This window comes from Sturnira hondurensis, unplaced genomic scaffold, assembly GCF_014824575.4.
Source record: "Sturnira hondurensis isolate 20B ecotype Veracruz unplaced genomic scaffold, ASM1482457v3 Scaffold0002840, whole genome shotgun sequence".
NCBI classification, from domain to species: Eukaryota; Metazoa; Chordata; class Mammalia; order Chiroptera; family Phyllostomidae; genus Sturnira; species Sturnira hondurensis.
Genome location: NW_028075471.1, coordinates 20,778,655 through 20,784,055, shown reverse-complemented (window position 1 = coordinate 20,784,055; position 5,401 = coordinate 20,778,655).

The window sequence follows — 5,401 nt, the reverse complement described above, 5'->3', positions numbered from 1 at the left end:
GTAATATTTATCAACATTTCTCCTTTTCCCAACAAGCAGAAGGAAGTCCTTTCCAACGACTTGTCAAGTAACGCAGGCTGTTCCTGTGCACCTGATTCTGTCCGGCTCGGCCATGCCAAACCACAGCAGCAAGAGGAAGCCCTGCCAGGTCCCGGGGTCAGTTGCGGGGCGGGTGGGGGGGGGGCGGGGGGCGGTTCCAGGCCACTCTGGCTCTGGGACTAAAAATGGCCCATCTTCAAGCAAGCATAGGCGGCTGTCCCACAGGGAAACCAAAGGAACAGCTGCCCTGGGCATCAGGGTCCAAGGTGCATGAGGCGCGTGGAAGACGCAAATCACCAAGTGGCCAGAGCAGCAGAAGTCCATTCACAGGTTAAAACAGACACAGCTGCCCTGTGCCGCTGAGGCCACTGACGCGGGAGGTGAACCATAGGACAGAAAGCGGAACAGTCAGGACAAAACCCAGGACGCTAGGGGCCCTGTGGGGAGGGGTCGACGGGAGCGGGAAAGCACCCATCAGGAAATGAGGTTTTCTGGCTGACGGCCAGAGGCGAGGGCCACACCAAATGTGCTGCAACCGGTGCAGGGTCAGGCCTGCAGGGGCCCATCCCAGCATCTAATGAGACTCTTTCTGCCCCTCCCAACGACGTCTGCAAAGGCATGAGTCGGGTTGTCCTGGATCTCATGACTCTGTCCACCCCCATCACCCACCAGGGTCCAGATGATATGTGGGAATGATAAACCACGGGGATAAAAACTCCCACAGCCTGGACGAGGCCTCATCAGTGACTCCAGGTTACCGGGTTTCATTTTCGGAGGCTGTTGCTTTTGCCATAGGAATAAACAATAAAGATAATGAGACCCAGGACCAGCCACTGGCAGCAGCCTGGCCCCAGGGTGGCCGTGCAGAATATGGAGTTTCCAGGAGTCTCCATGGAGTTTCCAGGATACCAGCACCCAGAGCCGCTGGGGCCCAAAGGGCTGAGGCCGGTGGCTGGTCTCCACATCCCGCTGCAGTATCAGCTGTGCATCACATCAGTCAGGATGGCTGTGCCCAGCATGGGAGGCGGCCTGGGCTGCCACCCATGCCGTGTCCTCCTGAGCAGCCTGGCAGGACCTCAGGTCCTCTCTCTGTGAGGCAGTGGGGCATCCCCCTGCCTGGGGTGGGGCCTGGGTGGCAGGTAGGCTATGCGACCAGGTGCCCACCCTCCCTGCTGCTCCCTACTATCTGTGCAACCCCAGTGTCAGCAGGAGGAAGGGGGTTGTGGCTGGGACATGCCAGGTGATGGGACAGCCGCTGAGGGGGGCCCAGAGCCCACCCTGGGGGTGAAGTGGACCCTGCACATGCGGACCCCCTTTTATACCTCCTGACATTGCAAGGCATGAGCGTGAAACACTCCCCCCACCCCACAGATCCTGGCAGTTAGTGTTTTACCTGCAGTGGCAGGCGCTTTCAGGCTTGGGTCAGCACCTGCGCCTTCCAAGCAGGTGGAGGGAAGGTGAGGCAGCTCTGAGACCATGGGTGCTCACCAGGGGCTGTGGGAGGCCCATGAGCACCCCATTGGGCTCTGTGTCTCTGCATTTGTGTTCATGTGTGTGTGTGTGTGTGTGTGTGTGTGCACTGCATGTGCCCATGGGGAAGGATCCCCAGCTCTGGTTCTTGGGCCGTGAGCACAGCTAACACACCCAGGCTCCCCCAGCAGGTCTCTCTCTCCTCGCCTGGCAGTTCCCACTGCCAGAAATGAAACACTGCCTCCCTCCTCTGCAGGAAGTTCTCTGAGGAGATATAGGAAAGAGGAGCCAGAAGTTATTCTGAATGTCAGGCACATGCCGAGACGCCCCCACACTCCCTGTGCGCCTAGGAGTGACAGCAGAGACACTTCCGAGTGCCATAATGGGAGCCCCTCGGTCCCCACAGACAAGCCAGCCTTAAGTACATGCCCTTCCCAACTCCAGGCTCATCATCGAGGCTGAGAGAGGACATGACCTCAGCACAGTTTCTTCCTTGTGTCCTGTGTCCCTCCAGCCTGGCAGGCGTGGGCAGGACTCCACAGTGACAGCAAGCGCCCACACAGCCCAGCCTGGGTGACGGACAGCCACCACTGTGCTGTTCTCGGGGTATCACGGGCCTGGCCAGGTCCCCCGTTCCCTGGATGCGCTCCAGCGGAACCACCCCTGGCGAGCAGACCCCCAGCACCCTGGTTGCAGCAGCAGGTTTCAATGCTCCCAGTGCTCCATGGCAGCTAGGGGAGCAAACACAGGGTTACCTGGGTCACTGCTTCAGGTGACCTTGGCCAGCCCCACCTGGACATGGAGACAGCGGGACAGGGCAGATTTGCATAGGCCCCACATGATGACAGGATCCAAGGTGCCAAAAAACCTGTGTGGATGTTACTGAAAGACAGCAGTTTGGGCAAAGAACATGGAAATCTGTCCCGGTTGCGTCCTCAGGGCCAGGTGAGCACAAGCATCGCTTGTTTCCTGTGGACAGTGAGGGGGCTGTCCCCCCTCGCCCGTGTCCTGGGGTGGCATAGCATTTAGTGAGACCTAGGGCATCCTGGTGCTAGGGACACAGCTGTCAGGGAAAGGCCAAGCACACACTCAGCCGAGTCTCTTCACACGGCGCTCACAGGTGCACATGTGTGCACCGATCACACACACCTGCACACGAGTATGCCCAGAGCCAGGCTGACGCATGTGCACATACACCCAATGCCAGGCGCACAAATACACACACAGAAGTGGACAGAGCACTGAAAGTAGTTGTTGGCAAAGAGAATCAACACAGAGCGCCCTGGCTGGTGTAGCTCAGTGGATTGAGTGCAGGCCTGCGAACCAGAATATCTCGGTTCGATTTCCAGTCAGGGCACATGCCTGGGTTGCAGGCCAGTTCCCCTCAGGGGACTCATGACAGCCAACCGTACATTGATGTTTCTCTCCTTCTTCCTATCCCTTCCTCTCTAAAGATAAATAAATAAAATCATTAAAAAAAACAAAAATAAATTTAAATAAATAAAAATAAAGATAAATAATTGTTTTAAATCTTAAAAAACAAAACAAAACACAGAGCGTGTGTTAAAATGTTAACTGAAAGCACGGACTTCCAAATGGTGTCCAAAGTACAGTCAGATTTTGGTACTCAGACGGATGGTGAACTGTGTCCCCTAAAAAGACATAGGCAACACAGGCACTGAAGTCCTAGCACCTGTACCTGTGGGTGGGACCCTACTCGGAAGCTGGGCCCCTGTGACCATGACTGTGGCCAGGCCGGGCTGAGCAAGGGAGGCCAGTCAGGCCGCAGGAGAGGTGGGGCCCAGGCATAGGGGCAGAGGGACGGTCCCTCAGTGCATGAAGACAGTCCTTTAATCATCTCAGCTAAGAGAGGCACAGCTTCACGGATGGGCTTCAGACGTATGCTGTCTTTTCTGCCTTCTCGGCCTCTTCCCTGGGCGGTTCCAGGAACAGGACTGCAAGCCGAGTGGGAGGGTGTGAGCACTCTGCCCGGCCCTGCTCCGGGTCTCTGGCTCCTGTTCCTTTGCAGGGAAAGCTGAGCCTATTTCCGTAAAGCCCAGGTAAACCCGCAATTTTGGCAAGGACCTCGAACCCACTCTCCTTGTCCCTTCTTGTGTCACTTAGACAGGAGACAGCTGCTTATCTTGAACTTCACATAGAATAAGAATGACTATGGGGGCAATTAGGGACAAAGAGTCAATGAAATCAGGAGAGGCCGGGCCAGACCTGGTGGGGTGGGGGTGGGGAAGGCCAGGTGACAGGAAAGAAGCCCCTGGGGCCCAGCTCCTAGCCTGCAGCGGCTCTACAGGCTGTGTCTCCAGGAGCTGGGGCACAGCAGGCTGGAGAGAAAGATGGAGGGACCCCGAGCCAAACGCGCCATCTGGGGTGGCAGCTATTCTGGGCCCGGCTGCAGGAGGAGCGGGGTGCCCCAGAGCTGGAAGAGGAGCAGCAGAGGCTCCAGGCGGAGGCAGATGGGCGCCACAGGGAGGTCACCAGCATCGGCCGCCTCTACAAGGGGTCCTGGTGCCCCCACATGCCTGTACCCACACAGAGGCAAAGCAGAGTGGCTGGCCTTGCACTTCCTCAGGGGAGGGAGGCCTGGCTCCCCACTTCATGGGCATTTTACTCTTTAGAGAGAAACCGCAGTGCCTGTTGGCTTTTGCCATCTGTAACCCTCAGGGCAGGTGGCACTGGCCGGGGCAGCCTCGTGCCCACCTCGGCGTTTCCCCCTCACATCCTGGGCTCCCAGACACTCCTGCCGCTCATGCTGGCCACCTGTCGGCACTGAGCGTCGAACCCCAGCCTCATGAAGACCATCCAGGGGAAGGCCAGTGGAGGCCGGGTGGTCCAGGTCCCTGAGCCTCCCTACCTGCAGGGCGTGAGCACAGGCCAGCCCTGCCACCTCCGTGAGGTCTTGTCCTCACTGCATGGTCACAAGTGAGCCCTCAGGCCACTGTCACCTGGGCGAGGCTCCTGCTCCAGGGTCCTTGCAGCTCCCCTGGGTGCAGCAAGAGTGAGACCAGAGGCCAAGCATTTGCTGAGCAGACACACGGCCCCTTCGCACAGCATACGTCTAGTTTGCCTCCCCAGAGAGACCATGAGCAAAGGGCCGCAGTGACCGCATTTAGGCCAAGAAGTGATTGTAATTCATCCTGTCAGCCAGTCAGCAGCTTGAAATGACTACATGTGTATGAATGTGTGAGTGTTAAGTGTGCGAGTGTGTGAGTGTGCAAGGATGTGCATGTGCAAGGGGGCCCTTCACTGCCTTATTGCCTGCACTTGAAATCAGGTGACCTCATTTACATTTTCCGGTCCTTCTTAGAGAAAAAAGGTCAGCTGAACCCACACGGGGAATACCGGTGGCATCTGTGTGTGGACCTGTCCCCGCATGTGGGTGAGGGTCTGGGCCCTGGGCACTGGGCCCTCAGCCGTGGGACCGAGCCAGTGCTCTCCCGGCCTGAGGCCCTGCAGCAGAGAACGCACATCCATTAGCACAGGATGGGGCCTCTGTGCTGACCCTGGGAGCTGTCCCCTCCCGCATCAGGGAAACTGAGGCCCAGGGCAGGCTGGGGCTGAGTGCCGGCCTTGGCCATTGCTCCTGGTGGATCTGCCTCAGCATCTGCCCCTGCAGCTCTCACAGGGCAGGAGGCCTCAGGCTGAGTGCTGGGAGTGCAGGTGGAGCTGGCAGTTGGTCCTGGCGCTCGTGGAACAGGTGACTTGCTGGCTGAGGGGCGAGTGGGGTGAGGCACACACAGGCCGAGTGGGGCCCGGTACCCCCCGTCCGTCACACCAGCCAGAAGGTGGGACCATCAGACCCGCCTGCCCCGTGTCTGCATGCTTCCTTCACCCACAGCCGAAACGACAGAGAAACTCGCCCTCCGAAATTGCAAGC